This window comes from Saccopteryx leptura, chromosome 5, assembly GCF_036850995.1.
Source record: "Saccopteryx leptura isolate mSacLep1 chromosome 5, mSacLep1_pri_phased_curated, whole genome shotgun sequence".
Classification (NCBI taxonomy): domain Eukaryota; kingdom Metazoa; phylum Chordata; class Mammalia; order Chiroptera; family Emballonuridae; genus Saccopteryx; species Saccopteryx leptura.
In genome coordinates this window covers 184,159,347-184,183,830 of record NC_089507.1, presented here as the reverse complement: position 1 = coordinate 184,183,830, position 24,484 = coordinate 184,159,347, and the positions used below count along the sequence as shown (strand labels likewise).

Here is a 24,484-nt window from a genome sequence, read left to right as displayed (position 1 = left end):
AACATAAATAGCAAAAAGAGCAGTAGCAGCAGGCAAGTAGCCCACAGCAGATTATAAACAACAGCTGAGGCCAACCCAAGAAGATCTAAAAACAACACAACTGAAAGCTGAAGGCAGACAACACCAACCCTATACTCTGCTAGCTACACAAACAACACACCCAAAGGAGCAGTTTATACACAGACAAAATGGGAAGACAGAGAAATGCAATCCAAATGAATCAACAAGAGAAATCCCCAGAAAAAGAACTGAATGAGATGGAAATAACCAAAATACTGGATGCAGAGTTTAAAATAATGATTGTTAGGATGCTCAAGGATCTTAGAGCAAAAATGAATGGAAAGGCCCTGGCTGGTTGGCTCAGTGGTAGAGCGTTGGCCTGGCGTGCAGAAGTCCCAAGTTCGATTCCCGGCCAGGGCACACAGGAGAAGCGCCCATCTGCTTCTCCACCCCTCCCCCTCTCCTTCCTCTCTGTCTCTCTCTTCCCCTCCCACAGCTGAGGCTCCATTGAAGCAAAGATAGCCCGGGCGCTGGGGATGGCTCCTTGGCCTCTGCCCCAGGTGCTAGAGTGGCTCCGGTTGCAACAGAGCGACACCCCGGAGGGGCAGAGCATCGCCCCCTGGTGGGCAGAGCGTCGCTCCTGGTGGGCGTGCCGGGTGGATCCCTGTCGGGTGCATGCGGGAGCCTGTCTGACTGTCTCTCCCCGTTTCCAGCTGTGGAAAAATACAAAAAAAAAATGAATGGACATAATGAGCACCTAAATAAAGAGATAGCAAGCATCAAAAAGGACATTGAAATCATAAAAACAAATCAGACAGAAATGACAAATATAATATCAGAAATGAAGACTACACTAGAAGGAATTAAAAGCAGGCTGGATGAAGCAGAGGATTGAATCAGCAATTTAGAGACCAAGATAAATGAAAGCACAAAAGCAGAAAAGCAAAAGGAAAAGAGGTTCCAAAAGTCTGAGGAAACTCTAAGAGAGCTCTGTGACAACATGAAGAGAAACAACATTCACATCATAGGGATTCCTGAAGGCGAAAACAAAGAACAAGGGATTGAGATCCTGATTGAAGAAATCATAAGTGAAAACTTCCATAAATTGATGAAGGAAAAAATCACAAAGGCTCAAGAAGCACAGAGAATCCCATTAAAGAGGAACCCAAAGAGACCTACACCAAGACACATCATAATTAAAATACCAAAGTTAAGAGATAAAGAAAGAATACTAAAAGCTGCAAGAGAAAAGCAGTTAATCACCTACAAAGGAGCCCCCATAAGGATGACATGTGACTTTTCAACAGAAACACTTGAGGCCAGAAGGGAATGACAAGAAATTTTCAAAGTAATGCAAAACAAGAGCCTGCAACCAAGACTTCTTTATCCAGCAAGGCTATCATTTAAAATAGAAGGAGAAATAAAATGCTTCTGAGACAAAAAAATACTCAAGGAATTCATTACAACCAAACCAATGCTGCAAGAAATGTTAACAGGCCTATTGTAAACAGAAAATGAGGGAAGAAATCTAGTAAAAGAGGAATGTAGATTTAAAGAATAAAATGTCAATAAACAACTATATAACTATAATAAACTTAAATGTAAAAGGATTAAAAGCTCCAATCAAAAGACATAGGGTAGCTGCATGGATAAGAAAACAGGACCCATACATATGCTGTCTACAAGTGACCCACCTCAAAAAAAAAGATACACATGGACTGAAAGTGAAGGAATGAAAATAATATTTCATGCAAATGACTCAAAAAAAAAGCTGAGGTAACAATATTTATATCTGACAAAATAGACTTTAAAACAAAGGCTATGGTAAGGGTTAAAGAAGGTCACTATGTAATGATAAAGGGAACAATCCAACAGGAATATATAATCATAATAAATATCTATGTGCCTAATATAGGAGCACCTAATAATATAAAGCAGATTTTGATGGACATAAAGGGCAAGATCAACAGCAGTACTATAATAAAGATTTTAATACCCCATTAAAATCAATGGATAGATCCTCAAGAAAGAAAATTAACAAAGAAACAGCAGCCTTAAAGGACACAGTAGATCAACTGGATTTAATAGATATCTTCAGAACCTTTCACCCCAAAGCAGCAGAATATACATACTTTTCAAGTGCTCATGGTACACTCTCTCAGATTGACCATATGATAGGACACAAAATGAGTCTCAATAAATTTAAGAAGATTGAAATCATATCAAGCATCTTCTCTGATCACAATGGCATGAAACTAGAAATCAACTACAGTAAAAAAACTGAAAAACATTCAAACACTTGGAGAATAAACAGCATGTTATTAAATAATGAATGTGTAATGAGATCAAAGAAGAAACAAAAAATTTCCTTGAAACAAATGAAAATGAACATACAACAGCTCAAAATGTATGGGACACAGCAAAAGCAGTCCTGAGAGGAAAGTTCATAGCATTACAGGCATACCTCAAGAAGCAAGAAAAAGCCCAAATAAACAACTTAACCTTGCATCTAAAAGAACTAGAAAAAGAACAACAAACAAAACCCAGAGCAAATGAAGGAAAGAAACAATAAAGATCAGGGCATATATAAATGACATTGAGAGTAAAAAAACAATACAGAGGATCAATGAAACCAAGAGGTATTTCTTTGAAAAGGTAAAGAAGATTGATAAACTTTTAACCAGACTCACCAAGAAAAACAGAGAGAGGACTCAAATAAATAAAATTAGAATTCAGAGTGGAAAAGTAACAACTGACACAGCAGAAACACAAAGGATTGTAAGAAAATACTATGAAAAAGTGCATGCTAAAAAATTAAACAACCTAGGTGAAATGGACAAATTCCTTGAAACATAATCTTTCAAAAATCAATCTGGAAGAATCAGAAAACCTAAACACCCGATTACAACAAATGAAATTGAACTGGTTATCAAAAACTCCCAACAAACAAAAGCCCTGGGCCAGATGGCTTCACAGGCAAATTCTACCAAATATTCAAAGAAGAATAAACTTCTATCTTTCTCAAGCTATTTCAAAAAATTCAAGAAGAGGGAAGACTTTCAAGCTTCTTTTATGAGATGAGCATAATCCTCATTCTAAAACCAGGTAAAGACACTACAAAGAAAGAAAACTATAGGCCAATATCCTTGATGAATTTAGAAAAAAAATTATACATCATGATCAAGTGGGATTTATTTTGGGAAGGCAAGGCTGGTACAATATTTGCAAATCAATCAATGCGATTTATTATATAAACAAAAGGAAGGAGAAAATCACATGATAATATCAATAGATGCAGAAAAAGCATTTTATAAAATCTAGCACCCATTTATGATCAAAACTCTCAGCAAAGTGGGAATACAGGTAACATACCTCAACATGATAAAGGCCTTTTATGAAACCCACAACCAATATTATACTCAATGGGCAAAAATTAAAAGCAATGCCCTTAAGATCAGGAACAAGGCAGGGGTGGCCCCTTTCACCACTCTTATTCAACATAGTTCTGGAAGTTCTAGCCACAGCAATCAGTCAAGAAGAAATAAAGGGCATCCAAATTGGAAAAGAGGAACTAAAAATATTATTATTTGCTTATGTATGATACTTTACATAGAAAACTCTAAAGTCTCGGTCATAAACTACAGGACCTGATAAATGAATTCAGCAAAGTGGCAGGATATAAAATTTAATATTCAGAAATCAGAGGCATTTTTATACACCAACAATGAACTGTCTGAAAGAGAAATTAAGAAAACAATCCCCTTCACTATTGCAACAAAAACAATAAAATACATAGGAGTAAATTTAACCAGGGAGATTAAAGACTTGTACTCGGAAAATTATAAAACATTTATTAAAGAAATCAAGGAAGATACAAACAAGTGGAAGCATATACCATGTTCATAGATAAGAAGAATAAACATCATTAAAATGTATGTATTACCCAAAGCAATGTATAAATTCAGTGCAATCCCTATTAAAATACCAATGGCATACTTCAAAGATATAGAACAAAATATTCCAAAAATTTACATGGAACCAAATAAGAACACGAATAGCCTCAGCAATCTTTTTAAATATATTTTTATATATGCTTCTCCCTTTTTTTTTTTTTACAGGGACAGAGATAGAGTCAGAGAGAGGGATAGATAGGGACAGACAGACAGGAACGGAGAGAGATGAGAAGCATCAATCATCAGTTTTTCGTTGCGACACCTTAGTTGTTCATTGATTGCTTTCTCATATGTGCCTTGACTGTGGGCCTTCAGCAGACTGAGTAACCCCTTGCTCAAATCAGTGACCTTGGGTCCAAGCTGGTGAGCTTTATGCTCAAGCCAGATGAGCCCGTGCTCAAGCTGGCAACCTCGGGGTCTCGAACCTGGGTCTTCCACATCCCAGCACCACCGCCTGGTCAGGCAGCCTCAGCAATCTTGAAGAAGAAAAATAAAGTGGGTGGTATCACATTTCCTAATATCAACTTATACTACAAGGCCATTGTACTCAAAACAGCTTGGTACTGACCTAAGAACAGGCATACAGATCAATGGAACAGAACAGAGAACTCAGAAATAGACCACTGTTGAGGGGAGAGGGCAAGGGGGATGTAGAGAGGAACATGGGGGTGGGTGGGGCGAGATATATTTGGTGGGACACTTGAATTATGTAAACACAATACATTAAAATCAATAAAAATTAAAAAAAAGAAAAGGTTGGTGTTGATTTGGTAGGCAGAAATTGGCATGACATGATGATTTCACTTTCAATTCCTTTAATAATTTGTGAAGATGAACACCTGTTCAAGGCTTATCTGACATTTACAGCTTCCCCAAAACATTGCCTATTCTGTTTAGTATTTATATTTTCTTACTGATTTATAGGTATTTTGTTAGTAAAGGTATTTATTAGTTAACACTCACACGTGTTGCAAACATTTTATGGTCAGTTTTCTGTTAATTTTGTTTATATTTTCTTCCCTTTGGTTTATAGAAATGGTTTCTTTTGTCTGTAGTGCTGTGTTTTTGTAAGCCCCCCTCCTGACCCTATTTTTATCAAGTATGGTTTCATCTCTCTGCATTTGTATCTTTGGTCCTTCTTAAATATATTTTGGTGTACTTTATGTTGGGGAAGTTTTTATTTTTTTCTCAAATTATTAGTTAATTATATATATAGAGAGAGACAGAGATAAATACAGGAGAGGTGGAGAAGGGTTAGATGGTGATGGACGGAGACTTGACTTGGGGTGGTGAACACACAATACAGTGTACAGATGATGTGTTGTAGAATTGAGCTCCTGAAATCAGTATAATTTTATTAACTAGTATCACCACAATAAATAGAAGAACAAGGAAGAAATACATAGAGATAGAGATAGGCATGTAGATTTATGAAGAAATTCACATTCTGACCCATTGGTCTGTTAATTCTGTAACACTATCAACTGATTTAATTATCTGATTTTCCCAAAGAAACAAAGAACCTTTCTGTCAAGTTCTCCCCTCCACCCCCCAAAAATCTAGTTGGAATTGAATTAAAGTTACATGTTGAAGAGAATTGACGTCCTTCTAATATGGACTTTTCCCACATAGTAACACGGTTTTATCTCTCAATTCAAATCATTGCTTTGTGTGTGTTCACTGTTCTTAAGGTTTTGTAGTTTTTCTCTCATGTGTCTTGCACATTTTTAAACATTTAATCTTAATTATTTTTTTAATTTTATCACCCTTTTTGGATGATAGGATGGGATAAACCTGAAGGGAAGGGGGGGAGGGAGATGTTGGGAAGGGGACAAGGGAGATGTTGAGGGGAATACAGGGGAGGGGGGATGCATTTGGGGCGACACTAGAATCTATGTAAACACAATAAATTATCGCCCTTTTAAAAGAATCATTTTCTCATCATATAGGCAATTTACTAATTTAAAAATATAGAGAGAGTGGGTATGAACTAATTTTTAAAAATATTGAGTAGGTATAAATTTGCAATTAAATTTGGGCATACAAGAAAACCCCCTTTTTTTTTTTAAATATAATCTAGTCTTACCCTGACTCTACCACCTACTTCTTCTCCATCCTTCTCCACTGTCAGGAAAAGAAATCAATTCCAGTCCTTAAGGAACTTCCTGTTTCTCTCTAAGCCCACTGAGGCACTTATCTCATACCTAGAAAATGGGGCACAGGCCTTGGCCGGTTGGCTCAGTGGTAGAGCGTCAGCCTGGAGTGCAGAAGTCCCGGGTTCGATTCCCGGCCAGGGCACACAGGAGAAGCGCCCATCTGCTTCTCCACCCCTCCCCCTCTCCTTCCTCTCCGTTTCTCTCTTCCCCTCCCACAGCGAGGCTCCATTGGAGCAAAGATGGCCCAGGTTCTGGGGATGGCTCCTTGGCCTCTGCCCCAGGCGCTAGAATGGCTCTGGTCGCGGCAGAGCGACGCCCTGGAGGGGCAGAGCATCGCCCCCTGGTGGGCAGAGCGTCGCCCCTGGTGGGCGTGCCAGGTGGATCCTGGTCGGGCGCATGTGGGAGTCTGTTTGACTGTCTCTCCCCGTTTCCAGCTTCAGAAAAAAGAAAAAAAAAAAAAGAAAAAGAAAATGGGGCACAGCTAAATTCTATCCTGAAGGCTGCTGAGACCATCAGTGTCTGCCCCTCATTGCCCCAGGGAGACGTGGGCATTTATTTGTATTGAGCTCAGGCCAGGGGGCCACAGGGCCTTTAACTAGGCCAAGAGATCTTGTTCCAAGGATTGATGAATCATTTTCTCACTTCCCTGGAGTTTGCCATGGAATCTTAAGGATCTGCAAACTCTTGTCCCTTCCTGTCCATGGGTGTTTCCTTCTCTTACACTGCCAGCCTCACACCCCCCTATTCTTCCTGCACAGTTCTTCTGTGGGACATCAGGCTTCAGTGGAAACTAAACCCAAACAGGCCAGCTCTCTGAGGCAACTTCTGTTTTCAGTGGAGTAACACCCAAGTTCAAGGAAAGGGGAGTGGACAATTAATTAGCCCTCTCCTCTTGTGTGGCGAAATGGATGAGTGAGCAATGGAGGGACGATAAAGCACAAATAAATAATTTAATTCTCTTTGCCTACATGTATGAGTTGTACATGTATTTATAATTAATCATTAGATCTTATCTCTCAAAAATGATACTAGGGATATGTTTTTTCTTTCAAATTCAAATATGACCGATCTTCTTGGATCAGTATTATCTTTGGAAAGACAACCAGTAAGTTTTGATTGATAATGTTTTCATATAAACATTAGGTAAGAGGTGGTTCCAGTAGACTATTAGGACCATTTACCTCCCCTTTGTCTACTTCAGTGATTCTCAAAGTGTGTTCCCATATCAGCACCCTCAGCATTAATAGGCACCATGTCAGATGTGCAAAGTACTGGGCTCCCCCCCACACCTATGGAATCAGAAACTCCGGGATGCAGTCCAGCAATCTGCACTTTAAGAGGTCCTGCAGGTGTATCAGATACACACTAAAGTTTGAGAACCACTGCTCGACCTAATGATCAGGCCCCATTTAGCTCAGGAGTTCTGTGCTCACTGTAATTTAGGTAAAAGTTTATTTCAACATTAACTAAAGTCAGTGTTTAACTTTCACACACAAAATGTCAATATTACCATTTTGTACCCAAAGTTGTATAGTTAGAGAAACCCCATTTTCGACAAGCAGTTTCAGAATTTGGCACATAGACAAGTGAAATTCATTTAGCACTGACTATACCAAAAGTGTGAAGATCAAAAAGCCGAAGCTTCTCTGATTTTTTGCTCATTATAGAGAACAGATGCCTGCTTACTTACATGTGGTTTGTGCTCAGAAGCTTTGTTATCCCTCGCTGCATTATAGCACTAGAAATAACCTCTTTCCATTTTTTTTTAATTGAAGTCAACCAGTTTGGAAAATTAACTTGATTTTAGGGGCTCAGTCCCTAAAACTGATATGAGGAAATTGGAGGATTTTAATGGCTATTGGTGAAAGACCCTCAAAACCCATATGTTCCTCAAATTCTTTTCTTGAAACCTTGCAGGAAAAAAATAATTAAGGTGGAGAATTATGCCGCATTTCCTTATTTCGCACTTTTTTTTTTTTTTTTTTATAAATTTTTATTAATGTTAATGGGATGACATTAATAATTCAGGGTACATATATTCAAAGAAAAACATGTCTAGGTTATCTTGTCATTAAATTATGTTGCATACCCCTCGCCCAGAGTCAGATTGTCCTCCGTCACCCTCTATCTAGTTTTCTCTGTGCCCCTCCCCCTCCCCCTAAATCTCTCCCTCCCTCCCTCCTGCGTCCTCCCTCCCCCCACCCCTGGTAACCACCACACTCTTGTCCATGTCTCTTAGTCTCGTTTTTATGTTCCACCAATGTATGGAATCATGTAGTTCTTGTTTTTTTCTGACTTACTTATTTCACTCCGTATAATGTTATCAAGATCCCACCATTTTGCTATAAATGATCTAATGTCATCATTTCTTATGGCTGAGTAGTATTCCATAGTGTATATGTGCCACATCTTCTTTATCCAATCCTCTATTGAAGGGCTTTTTGGTTGTTTCCATGTCTTGGCCACTGTGAACAATGCTGCTATGAACATGGGGCTACATGTGTCTTTACGTATCAATGATTCTGAGGTTTTGGGGTATATACCCAGTAGAGGGATTGCTGGGTCATAAGGTAGTTCTATTTGCAGTTTTTTGAGGAACCACCATACTTTCCTCCATAGTGGTTGTACTACTTTACATTCCCACCAACAGTGTATGAGGGTTCCTTTTTCTCCACAGCCTCTCCAACATTTGTTATTACCCGACTTGTTGATAATAGCTAATCTAACAGGGGTGAGGTGGTATCTCATTGTAGTTTTGATTTGCATTTCTCTAATAACTAATGAAGCTGAGCATCTTTTCATATATCTGTTGGCCATTTGTATTTCTTCCTGGGAGAAGTGTCTGTTCATGTCCTCTTCCCATTTTTTTATTGGATTGTTTGTTTGTTTGTTGTTGAGTTTTATGAGTTCTTTGTAAATTTTGGATATTAGGCCCTTATCTGAGCTGTCATTTGAAAATATCAGTTCCCATTTAGTTGGCTGTCTGTTTATTTTGATATCAGTTTCTCTTGCTAAGCAAAAACTTTTAATTCTGATGTAGTCCCATTCATTTATCTTTGCCTTCACTTCTCTTGCCATTGGAGTCAAGTTCATAAAATGTTCTTTAAAACCCAGATCCATGAGTTTAGTACCTATGTCTTCTTCTATGTACTTTATTGTTTCAGATCTTATATTTAGGTCTTTGATCCATTTTGAATTAATTTTAGTACACGGGGACAGGCTGTAGTCGAGTTTCATTCTTTTGCATGTGGCTTTCCAGTTTTCCCAACACCATTTGTTGAAGAGGCTTTCTTTTCTCCATTTTGTGTTGTTGGCCCCTTTATCAAAGATTATTTGACCATATATATGTGGTTTTATTTCTGGGCTTTATATTCTGTTCCATTGGTCTGAGTGTCTATTTTTCTGCCAATACCATGCAGTTTTGATTATTATGGCCCTATAATATAGTTTAAAGTCTATTTCGCACTTTTAAATGCAGTTCCTCATCCAGAACAAATGTCACTCCTTACACCTTCACTGGGGTCTTTATAATCCGACTCTCATGCTGATACACCAAGACTGTAATGTGTACATGAAAGAAAATGTGCTGGCCTTTTTGTCAGTGTATTAGGGATAGAATCCAAAAGAGGCAAACATGATAAAGGAAGGATTTCTCTTCTTTTGGTCACTTTCTCCTGCCTTGATACTACCCCCTGCCTTTACTTTTAACTATTTTATTTTTTAATTAATTTTTAAAGAAATTTTATTAAACTTATTGGGGTGACATTGCTTAATAAAATTATATAGGTTTCAGGTGTATAATACTATAATACATATATCATTTGTGTATTTCATTGTATGTTCACCCCAAGTCAAGTCTCCATCCATCACCATCTATACCCCCTTTAAACACCTCCCCCTCCCCCTCCCCCTTACACTCCTCCAATCCCCATGTTGTCTGGCTTTCTTTCTTTCTTTCTTTTTTTTTTTTTTGTTTGAGAGATTTCATATTTGAATATGAAATAAAAAACATATCCCTAGTATTTTTTTTGAGAGAGAGACAGGAAGGGAGAGAGATGAGAAGCATTATCTTATAGTTGCGACACCTTAGTTGTTCATTGATTGCTTTCTAATATGTGCCTTGACCGGGGGGCTACAGCAGAGTGAGTGACCCCTTGCTCAAGCCAGTGACCTTAGGCTCAAGCCAGCAACCTTGGGCTCAAGCCAGTGAACACGGTGTCATATCTATGACCCCACGCTCAAGCTGACCTTGGGGTTGCAAACCTGGGTCCTCAGTGTCCCAGGTCGGCACTCTGTTCACTGCACTGGTCAGCCTATAAGTTTTTTTCTTTGCTTAATCTCTTCAACCTTCACCCAGCCCCTGACTCATCCCCTCTGATAGCTCTCAGTCCATTTCTACTTTGTTTATTTTGTTCAATAGATTCCAAATATAAGTGAAATAATATGGTACTTGTCTTTCTCTGACTGGCTTATTTCACTTAGCATAATAATCTTATTTTTTTAGCCCACCCAATGGCTATTCAGGCTTCAAATTTTGTCCTAACCATCTATCAATCATATTATCTATTCATTAGTTTCTTTATCTATAAAATGGGAGCGGAAATCTCTACTTAACAAGGTTTTCAAAAGTAGTAAATGAGATACATAATGTATGTAAAATACTTGGAATATTTGCCAGCTAGTTAGTAACATATTATTAGGACATAAGAAATAATCTTATATCTTCATCCATCATTTACCTATTCTTTGGTGTGACTGAAAATAGTAATATTAACATTTTAAATGGCATGTATATCTTTGTATAATTTTCACCTCAAAACTAATTTATGTGTATGGTTGACTTCTATTTCCAACCATTTCAATAAAAGACTATGTAGTAAAATCTTATTTATAAAGGAGGAAACAAGGTCTTCTAGTTGTAAATGAAGATTTATTTACAACTGGGGAGAGCTTTCAATTTATTCATCAAGGAATTCTTTCCAAAAGTTTTTGAGGTTAGCATTGTATTTCTCTTGGGTTTTATTTCTGGTTTCTGTTATTGATTGTGGCCAAGGAAATTGTAAAATATAGGATAAACCTATGAATGTGAATGGCCAAAGGCCTCTTGTTGATGTATGTGATTCTACTATGGTTGGAGCAAAGATCTATAACTTCTTAAATACGTTTCAGATCGTGTTTCACTTGTTATTTAGAATCTGAGTTCAATGTAGTGGACCCAGCTGTACCTCACAAGAATAAGCTCAGGCCTGGCCAATCTGGAAGCAAGTGATGGTTCTTAGTTGGCTGCTCTAACGACATGTTTTGGTGCTGCCTTAGTTGGGAAGATGAGAGATGATGTACTGATGCTGTCTCCTGGGAGTGAATCAGGTGAAGTAAAGATCAGGAAAAATGACGATATGGAGTAAAGTAGCCATTCATTATCAATGTGTGTGATTGGATCACACAAATCTGCAGGCAGAGAATATACTTGAGGGCCTAGTAGAGGTAAGCCATTTAACAAAGCACAGTGTCAGATTTCAGAGGAAGTTGAGGGGCATTAAGGAAAAGGAGTAACAGACACATAAGCAGAAAGTCACCTTAGTGTTTGCTAGGGGTAAGAGAGAGGGCAACAGGGCTTTCATCATTTTTTTTTTAATCTAAGAGTAAGTTTTCCAAAATAAGAATGCCATTATCTGAATCTAGTTGATATAAGGTTCTAGATGCTCTCAAAGATTCTGGAGTGCTACATGTCTCAGAATCTTTGCTGATACCATTTAGTGGCATTAATTATCCAAAAGTTTAGGTAGGTCTTTTCAGATGTGAAACATTGCCCATATTTTTTGGGGGGTGGGAAAGTCTGTTTTCTTGGAACTGTGCCAAGGTGTGATTCCCTCATTTCCCAGTGCCCTAATGCAGCCCTCTTCAACAGTATATTTCGTCAGGTCTACTTCTTCTCTCTGCTCCTTAAACATAGCGTACACATAGTGACAATGGCTTCATCCGCCACCTGTCTCCATTCCTCACCCTCTATTCCAATGGCGTAGTCTTTAGCTTGGGATTTTGTAGGACTGTATTTCTACTGGTGGGATTGTACTGAAGTGGACTTTCACAGCAGCCAGTCAGAACAAAGGTGAGGCTGTGTCTTTAGGGGACCCTTGACTCAAATTTCAGCCTCCCAACCCTCCATGGATTGCTATTTTTTCTGCCCTTTGTCACTCCTCATGTATAGTTTTCCTTTGTGGATTTAAAAAAGGCTTCTCTAGCCCCATTGGAGCATTGTTCAGCAGATAGCTTATTTTCCTTATTACCGAGCAAGCTCTTAGCTCTGCTCAGTATTTTCTGGGTTGAAATGTTCATTGTGGCAATTTGTAATATTTGTAATACATTTAAGTAACTCTGGAGTCTTGGCTTTTAACACTCTCATCCAATTATGAAGTTCAGATGTTGAGCTGCACTATGTGTTTATGGCTGCTGTTAGACGCCTTGGGTGGAGATAGAGTCTGCCAGAAGTATTAGTGATTGATTGGAGTAGGTGAACCCTTGCATTTTTTCATTCTTTTGGAACTTACTTTTGGTGGAAATTCTTGCAGTTCATCTCATTTACTGATATGACATATCATATGCATTCTGGACATTATAATTGGTTTTTAAGTATGAGCTTTGTTATTGTCTCATTTCAGAGAATACTGTGGTTTTAAATATCGTAACCTGATAGTTGGTGATCTCTATCTGAAGACGAAGTCAAGATTTCTCCATGATGCTACTTACAGCCAGAAAAAAACATGAACAAACTTTTGTTTATATCAAGTTCCCAGTCATTGGAGGACATCTCTTGGCCAGAATAATTTCCTCAATAATATTAACATCTGCTCAATATTGAGCAAAATTCTGAATGCCCATATTGGCTCACATTTCCAATTTCAGAAAAACACCTACCTCTAGATTTTTAAAAGGATTTCATAAATTATCTAAAAATAAGAATTTTTAAGATTTCCTAAATTTTGCATGTTTTTCTTAGTTTTTTTTTTTTTTTAAATATTGTTTCTTGCCATTGAGTACTTAATTTCTCTATTATTGCTACTTTATGTTTTAACATTGAAATGTTCCACTTCAGTATGCAATACTACACAATGTTATAATTTAACATAGAGTTAGCCTCATAGGCTAGAGCAGGTGTTCAAAGGATAGAAAAATACGTGGCACTGACATTGCTGTGCGTGCGTGCAGACTTCCAGGGACTGGAGATCTGGGTGCAATTCAGGGCAACAGACTTGGGGACAGGCTTTCCAAAAAGTGTGGAGACCCAAATCATGAGTATTAAACACGTGGTTCCTGGTCCTTAGACTTCACCCATGAAAGGAAAATAAAAAAAAACAAGAATGTGTTTTGTTTTGGGAGAGGTATATATTACTCCATGAGAAGCAGAAAGTGAAATTCTGCAGGCTATTTTTCATACCCTATCTTTCAGAGAATGTGCTGATTGGTGAAAGAGAGGGAAAATGCAGAAGAGATGTATAAATTTCAACAGTTTCTAGCAGAGACAAGGAAATAGCTAATCTCATTCTGCAAAAAGAAAAGCTGAATTTATATTTGGAAGAATCAGTTATTCTAAAATAATGATAAGCTGTTATTTACCGACTGCTTATTCATCTTCAGTAGACCACTACTGATCACTTGTAGCTTCTGACAGTGCAATGGCTGGGACCTTAGTGTTCAGCGGGTCAAGCAGAAAAGAAGCACCTCATTCTAGGTCCCACATTGTTATGGCCACTCCAGGGCCAGAGTCTGAATCCTCTCAGTATAGTCATCTCTTACCCACAATCCCCCGTCTCAGAATTATGGATGAACCAGGGAGATCCCTGTCACAGCACCTGAAATCCCATCAGCAGTGTCAGCAAGATGATAGTTACATAGAATAGAAACAGCAGATCCTGATCAGCTCTGCTCACTTCCCTCCCACAGGCTGGTGGAACTCGTCTGCAGGAAGCCCGGAGTATGCTTTGCAAATGTAAAGCCAGGTCTTGCTGAGGGAAGGGAATATGGATGAGTGACGACTGCTTTATTTTTCTACAGTGCTGTTTCTGCCTGGGTCCTCATTCCACACACACATAGGGCATATGTTTTAGCTCAATTGTTGTGCATTCCTTTCACCTTTTCTGGGTTCTGGCATTATTTCTTAAAGCTTGTGTTGAGTCAGGACCTGGAGAAGCAGGCCCCTGTTCCTTGGTTGTAAGTATACTTGGACATGTTTTTCATTTCTGTCCACATGGCCCCGAGGTCTAGCAAACCTCCCTGCTGCTTTGGCGTCCATCGTAGGGCCCAGCCCAGCCTCTAGAACTTCATCTACTTAGGACCAGAGAGTGTACTGATGTGCTCCACACTTCTTTTAAAGCTCAACAAATGCTAAGAATCTGGAAGTTTTACTTGAATTATCTAGTTTTCTTGTATCTCTTAAAAAGTTAAAAATGGACCCTGGCCGGTTGGCTCAGCAGTAGAGCGTCGGCCTGGCGTGTGGGGGACCCGGGTTCGATTCCCGGCCAGGGCACATAGGAGAAGCGCCCACTTGCTTCTCCACCCCCCCTTCCTCTCTGTTTCTCTCTTCCCCTCCTGCAGCGAGGCTCCATTGGAGTGGCCAAAGATGGCCCGGGCACTGGGGATGGCTCCTTGGCCTCTGCCCCAGGCGCTAGAGTGGCTCTGGTCGTGGCAGAGCGTTGCCCCCGAGGGGCAGAGCATCACCCTCTGGTGGGCAGAGCGTCGCCCCTGGTGGGCGTGCCAGGTGGATCCCGGTCGGGCGCATGCGGGAGTCTGTCTGACTGTCTCTCCCCGTTTCCAGCTTCAGAAAAAAAAATTTAAAAAGTTAAAAACGCATCAACTCTGGGGTGCTCCGCATGCAGCCGGCTGGTGCTGCCCCGTGTGCGGGACATGGACTCGGTCCACACAGTCCCCACCGCTCCCTGCTGTTTTGCACTTGGCTTCCTTCCCCTGCCTGAGCGGTCTGCACTTCGCCACAGTGCTGCACACTCATAGTCCCTTTCCGAGGCTGTCTCCTCCTGAGCACAGTACCTCCTTTTGGAAGATGGACACAGGCTTCTCTCCTTCTGGACCTGCAGATCTTCCTTCACTGATCACTTCTTCTCTTTCCTCTCTCCCTCAACTGAAGAGAATCCTTGTGGTCTGTGGACAGTGGACGGAAGCTCTGTCTCCCCCACTCTGCTTCTCGCCAACACTCTGTCTGTATCCTGATTCTGGCCAAGACATCGTGCTAAGTCTTCATGCCCTTGGAGTGTTTGGTTTTGACATTCAAAATCCGATAATAAAGATTATTCCTGTTACCTGAATTAAACACACACTTCCTCCCAAGTCAGTGCGTACATCTCTGCTGGAGGTCTTCTGTTTGCCCATGGAGAGTGATTTACATAGGCTGTCTCAATGGGCTTCCCTGCCTTCCGGCTTCCTATTGGGTCTGGTCTGTGATGAGCACCAGCAGGAAATTCAAGGAGGGGAGGAGAATAAAGGTGAGGTGTTTATGTCTTGTTTCTGTCTCCACATCAGTAACTGTTCCTTCTCCTCATGCTTTTTGGGCTGTGGTAGGGACAGGGCCGTGTTTACCAGCCTGAGGGAACGGCGCTAGCCCTCCCCACACCTTTGGAAATGGTCTCTTTACTAACCGCTTTTAAATGACTCAATTTGAAAGTGCCATCTGTTTCTTGTCGGGGCTCTAATGATTATAACATCCCATGCAGTTGTGTATCCATAGGCATATTCAATAATATTTATGCATATTCTAAGTATCGTCTAAAAATAAATCAGTGTTCAACTGCAGCATTTGAGCCATGGAGCGATGTAAGAATTTTCTATAAAACATTAATGTGTGGTTGAAAACAATTGAGACTAACTGAATTGAAGCTTTTAAAGTCCTACATCACAACCTTTTATCACACAAGGAATTCCCAGTGCACCAGTTTCTAAGAGAACCTAATAATAGGTGAGCTGATGTAGAACAACAAAAAAGGGGGGTTATTTAAGGTGTGCAACAACTGAGAAAGATGTATCGATAAGAAGTTTAACATGGCCTTCACTGTACCCAGGGTACATGTTTACAGGTAACACTCAGCTCCACTCAGTTATATTTTTAATACTTCTCAAAACAATGCCTGAGGATAGCACTTCAGCCCGGGAACCCAAAGCGCCCAGTACAGCAGGGCACCTTGCCTGCCTCTGTCAGAGCACCCTGGCCTTGCCTGTCTTCTTCCCCCACCCAGGTTCACTCAGCCATGATAATGGATGTGTCACTCATGCTCATGGCCTTTGTAGAAAATGAGAAGTGAAGGATTTGCTGCACATTTTTAATACCTGGAGGAGAAATAGTGTTATGGGTATTTTTACATCCTGCTCAAGACACATTCGGTCTAGCGTGTCAGGCGAAGCTACAGTCATGTGCCACATAATGAAGTTTTAGTCAACGACACACTGCATATGTGATGGTGGTCCCATGAAATTATAATGGAGTTGAAAATTCCCATCGCCTGGCGATGTGGTAGCCTTGTTAACATTGTCCTGCAATGCACACTGACATGCTTGTGCTGATGCTGATAGAAACCTACTCTGCTGCCAGTTGTCTAACAGTACAGCACATACCTGATAAGGATAAGAAGTGACTGTGTTACTGGTTTATGTATTCACTATACTTTTTATCATTATTTTTAGAGTTTACTCTTTCTATTTATATTAAAAATACTTATCTAAACTGGTATGCCATGTTACCCTGGCCTCAGACATACTGTCTCTTGATTGGACCATTTTTTCTTTGTTAAGCATGCAAAATCTACTGCTAATGTTGCCAGTAAGAGGCCATGTTAAATGACTGACCCGGAAACAGAAGTGTAACTGACTAAGGACATCAGAGGTGGAAAATTAGTGATGGCTATTGCTTGCTAGTCAGGCATGCCCCATCCCACCATCGATATGATCCTGGAGAACAGGAAGAAAGTGATGGAAACTGCCAAGGAACCTGCTTCACTGAAGGCAAGGAGACTAATAAACATTTGAGAAGAGCCTGTATCAGACATGGGGAAACTTCTGTGACCTGGATTGAAGACCAGGGACAGAAGTGTGTCCCTCTCAGCACCATGATAATCACAAGCAATGCAGAACATCTGCAATTTCAAAAGAAAAGATGGGACCCAACTATGATGTTGAATTTACCACTAGCTCTGGATGGTTTAAGTGGTTCAAGGGTAGTTCTTCATTCCATCATGTGTGGTGACAGGAAGGTGGCTGAAGGGTTTTTGGAAACTAGATAAGCTGGTGGTGGAGAAAAATCACATACCCACGCCAATATTCAAGATGAATAAAACCTTCCGACTTTGGAAATGGATACTGACAGGAACTTTCATTTATAATTAGACCAAGTCAATGCTGGGTGTTAAGGCTTTTAAAGACAGGATAAATGTCTTGCTTGGGGGCACTGTTGAAGGCTACAAGTTGAAACCCTCTGTGATGTGGCATAGTGAGAAGCCCCAGGGTCTTCACACGCATCAGTGAGCACACACAGACAGTGTCTTGTGGGAGCAACAGGAAGTCATGATGCCCTGACTCTTCTTCCAAGATGCCCTCCTGAATTGTCATGTCAGCAAAACAGAGACTTGCTGTTTGAAGAATAACAAGCCTTTCAAGATTTTGCTTCTTGTTGAGAATGCTCCTAGACATCTTTTATTGGTGGTCTTCATCCCAAGATCAAAGTGGTGTTTCTCTTTCCAAATACCACCTCTTTGATCTAACCAACAGATCTAGAATTCATAGCAGCTTTTAAGGCCTATTACTTGAGGAGGACCTTTGCCCAGGCCACTGCGTTACCTGAGGAAGACATGAGAAGACACTGATTCAATTCTGGAAGGATTACCACACCTATGACTGACTCAAGGACCTGGCTTGGGCTTTAATGTGATGTCACCAAGAAGTGTATGAATGGCATCTAGAAGGAAACACTCAAGAGGTTCATTCACAACTTCAAAGGATTTGCCAACATCAAGGAGGTGGCAAAAATCAACAAGGCTGTGGCTGAGATGACAACATCTTTAAGCTGGGTGTGGGTGAGGATGACACTGAGGAGCTCCTAGAGGTGGTGCCTGAGGGACTGACTGATGGGCTGTTGGAACTGGAACAGGAACACATAGGGGAAGAAGAGGCAAGAGAAAAGAAACTGCAGGAGAAGAAAAGCAAGAACCTCAAGGAAATTTAGTGTAGGGTTTAGCAGAAGCTTTGTCAGACTCCCAACAAACTCCTTAAAAAGTCTGAAAACATAGACCCCCAACATTGAATGGTTTTCATTAACAGAGAGGAGTGTTCATGGTACATGATTTGCTTACAAGTAAATCTATGATGAAAGAAGGAAACAAACCCTTATGCACACATTTCTGAAAGGAGTGACTCCTCCTCTAGAAGGGCCTCAGGCAGATCCTTCCAGGGTGTTCCTGAAGCCTCTGTTGTCGTAGAACAGGACAGCTCTGTGCCTGTTATTGCTCTGAATACCTCCCAGTGGATTAAGGTATGGAGGTGGAAGATAGTGAGGTGGATAATCCTGGCCCTGTCTAGGCCTAGGCTAGTGGGTGTGTGTTTGTATTTAGTTTGTAACAAAAAAATTTTTAAAAATAAATAAAAATAGAAAATAGAAAAAAATCTTATAAGGATATAAAGAAAGAAAATATTTTGTATAACTGTTCAATGCTTTAAGCCATTGTAAGAGTCAAAAGGTTAAAATATATTTAAACATTTATAAAGTAAAGCAAGTTACAGTAAGTGATGATTAATTTGTTATTGAAGAAAGGAAAATGATAAGTGTAGTGTAGCCTAAGTATACAATGTCTATAAAGTCTACAGCGGTGTGCAGTACCGTCCTAGATTTCCCCCTCACTCATCACGTGCTCACTCGTTTATGCAGAGCAACTTCCAGATCTGCGGGCTCTGTTCATGGTAAGTGCCCTATACAGGTATACACTTAAATTGTTATTATTATTTTAGGTGAGAGAAAAGCAGATAGTGAGGCAGATTCCCGCATGTGCCCTGACTGGGATCCACCCAGCAACCCCATCTGGGGCCTATGCTCAATTACTGAGCTATTTTTAGTGCCTGAGGCTGATGCCCTCCAATGGAGCTATTCTCAGGGCCCAGGGCCACACTGGATTCAATCAGGCCACTGACTGCGGGGGGGGGGGGAAGAGGGAGAGAATGGGGAGAGAGAAGGGGAGAGAAGCATGTTCATGTGTGCTTCTCCTATGTACCCTGACTGGGAATCAAACCTGGGACATCCATATGCTGGGATAACACTATCTACTGAGCCACTAGCCAGGGCCACATTTAAATCTTATTAAACAGCATTTTTACTTTACATCCTCTACGTTCAGATATGTTTAGTTACATAAATATCACTGGTTACAACTGCCTATAGCATTTGGTAAAATAATGTGCTGTAAGGTTTATACCCTAGGAGCAATAGGCTGTCTCATATAGCCAAGTGTGTAGTTACCATAGTGTGCGAGGGTATCTATGATGTTTGCACAATGACGAATTTCTCAGACATACCCCCATCTACTAAGTGATGCATAGTTGTATTGTGAGACCTGAATTTCTTCCTTGGTTTACTTCTTAAATCAATTTACAAATCATTCTCTGATTAATAAATTCACAAATCACCTGTGTGGGTGTCTATACATGTGAAAATGAGGCTGTAGCCAAGCAGAGAAAAATCACCGTTGCCCACAGATCGGTGCTCTGCAGAGCTGCTTCAGACCCGTCGGCTCATTCTGATGTTCCCTGGGTTGATTTCTCCCCAGACTACTTTTTTTTCCCTTCTTTCCTTCTTGCTGATAACACAGCACAATTTTGGGCTGTCTTACCAGAATAGCAGTGAAAAATGATCTTATTAGGACTGAAGGAACTTCATTATGTTAAAGTGCTTTTCTGAAAAATATTCTAAAACATGACAAATGGCCATCAGAACAGCAGAGCAAGATTTCTGAGCAAGTTCTGTCCTCACTGCTCCGAGGTCCTTCTTCCATCGACTCTGCTGTCCCCGTCACCTCCTGACGAGCAGCGCCCTCAGCAAGCCAGCCTTCCCCAGGCTGTGCCCTCCCTGGGCCCTCCCCCGCAGATGAGCTGGGCTGCACTAGATTGGGTGTGACATCTTCCCCTTTAGCTCTTCTGCTTCATGTGGTTTTAATCCTTTAGGCCATTGCAAACTCTGTCCGGAACAAGACAGAATAGTAATATTTAAAGCAAAGCAACAACAATAAAAAAATTAAAAATACAAAAATTCATCTTTTTTTTGATTTTGGGTTTTTTTATTGATTTGAATTTATTGTGTTTACATAGATTCTAGTGACGCCCTGAATGCATCCCCCCCCCAAAATACAAAAATTCAAATGAGCTGATTTGTAGTGAGAGACAAGTTATTTATGGATAATTTAAAAATGTATCTCTGAACCTTCCCACGTGGATGACTTCTAAAACGGAAACTATTACCTTATGCTCTCTCTCTAGAGCAAAAAGGTCTGCAAGAAAATTGGTTCTGAAACACTCTTTCATGCCCAAGTCCTCCATCGTCTCAGATTCGACTTGAGCAGGATGATACTCAAGGAGAACTTCCTCCTCCCAGCAGGGAGAAACAGAAACGCTTTGGAGTGTCTGCTTCTGTCTGATGGGATTAGTCCCAGTAAAGGAGTGTGACGTATGTTTGCGTGCGCATGTGCGTATCTATGTAGGCGCACATACACTGCTCGTATGTGTGCGGTTAGTCTTTTTGTATTGATTTCACTGCTCTGTGACTGTCCACATCCACTTAGTTTTCACATCCTGGATTCTTCCTTTAAAAGGGCTCTTCAAGTTTCCCTACCTCTCCATGCCAGTTATTTATTTAACCCCCGGCCACGGTTCCCTCGTTCTGGATGAGTGTGACGCCCGCCCAGCTGGTCTCCTGTCCCCTTTGTCCACCTAAATTGTACGTTACTCAATTGTAGGTCTTACGTTTAACAAATTTCTAGTCTTGGCCTATATGCTTTTTTTCTGAAAAGGATTTTATTAACCTGGACTCTTGGTCCTGCTATTCGTCAACTACGCTTTAATCACCTGCACCTGATGAACAGCTGCTGTGACCTTTCCTAAAGCAGAACATCTTTCTGTATGTCTCTTTGATAACTCACTGTGTTCATTCTTGCCCTTGGCTGAAAAACATATTGCTTATCAATGTGTTTCATTCACGATCATCTGGCAGCCCAAGCATGATATTTAATGTAATTGATGTCTCCTATTTACTAATGGATGTTACATCATCATTATTTAGAAAATTTGCTACTGAATTGACATCTGATTAAGGAGACATGATTGAGGTTAAGAGCCTGTGGGTGTTTGGAGATACTTGTTTATAGTATGTACTGTGCAGTGTGGTTAGCTATCTATAGGCTGCAGCTGGCTTTCCTTCTGTTCATATTTCGTAATTGATGGGCTAAATGGGCATTGAGATGCTCAACTTCAATGTTTCTTCCTATCTACTGAATGACAAAATACTGGCTACAGTAATCTGAGGAAATCTAAGTGAGTAAAAAAGAAAAACAGGACAGGATATTTTTATAGCGTTATGTAAGATAAATGAGTATGACACACACACATATTTCTATATATATATATATATTTTTTAACTCATTTTATCAGGATAGTTTTAAATAAAAGTGTTAGACTACATATGAGGTACGTAGAGATTCATGGAATTATAGTAACTTATTGTGGGAGACCTGGAGTTAGAGGCTTTGGGGTATTTGTAATTAAATTACCAATTATTATATCCCCTGTGCTTGCTCTAATTCTGGCTATATGGCAAGACTGAATTACTGGAGCTCATGTGATTGGATAAAGTATGCAACCAGTTTTGGACAATGAATTGTAAGTAGGGGTTGCCAAGGCTTTTATTTGGAATATAAGACCTGTCCTTTGCCATGATGACCAGCAATGACCTAGATAGAGGCTGCTCTAGCAGCTTGAACTCCACAGTGAAGGTCACATAAAACAGAGTTCTAGCTAACTCTCACTGGACTGGTAACTTGAAAACAAAAACAAAAAACCTTTGTGGTTCAAAGCCACGAAGGTGGGAGCAGTGCTTGTTAGTATCTTGTAACCTAGCCTCTCTCGACAGATAATCTTGGTGTGATTCTGGCTTTAAATCTCTCTAGCTATATGACTTCATGTAGATCATTTTTTGCTTATCTGAAAAAAAATGAGTATATTATCTAAGTGCCTACCTCATAGGGTTAAGACCAGATCAGATGTATGTGGAAATGTTATGCAAATAAAGTGATATACATACATATTTTTATCAATGGGATACAATTTAAGAACTTAAAAAATTATTCTTAATCATATAAGTAATTTATGCTGATGGCAAATCTAAACAGTAAACAGGGTAAAAGTATAAACAAAAATATTCCTCTCACTACCACCCCATTTCCCACAGTCCCAACTCCACGGGTATCTACTGTTAGAAGTTCCTTGTGAATAAACAGAAAAGCATACTTTTAGGCATAGTGTCTTTCAATCTTTTGTTCATCTTACAATATATTTTAAATATTTTCTACATTTTTCTTTTTAATGGTTTCATAATAATTCCCCTGGATAAATGAACCAGGCCTTATATAATTTGTCAATCAAAATTATTTTTCTTGAAAAGAAATAAATTCCCTTTACCACTAAACACAAATTAAATTATGTTTTAAAAATGTACAAAAGAGCCCTGGCCAGTTGGCTCCATAATAAAGCATTGGCCTGACATGTGGATGTCCTAGATTCGATTCCCAGTCAGAGCACACAGGAAAAGTGCCCATCTGCTTCTCCACTCCGCCTCCCTTCTCTTTCTCTCTCTCTCCCTCTCTCTCTCTCTCTTCCCTTCCTGTAACCATGGCTCAATTGGAGCGACTTGGCCCTGGGCACTGAAGATGGCCTCCACCTCAGGCACTAAGAAGAGTTCAGTTACTGAGCAACTGAGCAATGCCCCAGATAGTCAGAGCATCGCCCCCTACTGGGCTTGCCGGTTGGGTCACAGTCAGGGTGCATGTGGGAGTCTGTCTCTGCCTCCCCTCTTCTCACTGAAAAAAGGGAAAAAATGTACAAAAGAAAGAGGGCAGTAAAAACAAAATAATAATAATATTTATGACCTGGCAGGATAAATATTTATCCCCATAGAGCTGAAGGAGATGAATTAATAAAGTCAGAGATGTAGACTCAGGAAAGATATTGGGAGGAGGGAGGAGGAGAGAATGGGAGGAAGGAGAGAAAGAGAAAAGAGAAGAAAGAAGAGAGAGGCCTTTCTAAAGGCAGCAGCTGCTGCACAGCCGAAACCCAGCTTTCACCATTGGTTCTATCTCAGCAGTGGCAAATAGGATTTTTCAAGAGCATTAAAAAATTCTAATATCTGTGTGTATGGTTTTAATTTTTTAAAGCCAGCAACTTAATTTTTAGTGCACAAGCCAAATTAAACTAGGGGGACTGGTCAACTGGGTGTAGTCAAAGGATACTTTTACATATTAAAATAAAATGTACAATAGAGGCACAGAGTTTGAAAATACCTGAAAGAACATAACTACATATTATGATATTGTCTACATGATACAAGTGTGTTTCTTTTTCATTTCTTTTTTTTTTTTTCTTCTTTTTTCCAAGTGAGAGGAGAGGAGATAGAAATACAGACTCCTGTATGCTCCCATCTTGGGCTGATGTTTTGCCCATCTGGGGCCAGTGCTCACAACTGAGCTATTTTTAGCATCTGAGGCAGAGGCTCCAAGGAGCCATCCTCAGCACCTGGGGTTGATGCACTTGAACCAATCGAGTCATAGCTGCATAAGGGAATAGAGAGAGAAAGAAAGAAAGAGAAGGAGAAGGGCCACCCTTTTCTTTCCTATCAGGACCAAAATGGAGTTAGGAATATTAATTCGGAGGCAACGTGACTTCTGTATGGTACTGAAAAGCACTCAGTATAGCACATCACATTGATTTAAAAGGAAATATTTTATTAAAGTCTTTTGAATAACATATTCATTTTTATATTTTTCTCTTATATTGCTTAGTTGTTCAGTGTAAATTTTGATCAATTTAATCAGAGAAGTAAAAATACTCATGCATGAAAACTGACATGAAACTCTAACTTTGTTGTCCATTTATCTCGGTTTTTCCTCCTGTTAATATGACCTAAAATTAAATAGATGCAGATTGCACACTTTTTAAAATAGTGAAATGCTGGCTCGGCAGAGTGTCTTGGAGACTAGGTTGCTTTAATTAGTAAAACTGATCATATATCTCAGAAGAAGGGGAGACGTTTAAAGGTAAAACCAATTCATCCATCTTGTAAGGTTGAAT

At 40.0% G+C, this 24,484-nt stretch overlaps 1 protein-coding gene and 1 non-coding gene across 5 annotated transcripts in view; both read left to right on the top strand.

The window, feature by feature from the left end:
* Nucleotides 1–24,484, top strand: part of MACROD2 (mono-ADP ribosylhydrolase 2) — a 2,059,933-nt gene that overhangs the window by 1,059,645 nt on the left and 975,804 nt on the right. The window lies entirely within an intron of this gene.
* Nucleotides 6,176–6,251, top strand: TRNAS-GGA (transfer RNA serine (anticodon GGA)). Its single transcript has one exon. It is a non-coding gene; the product is annotated as a tRNA-Ser (tRNA).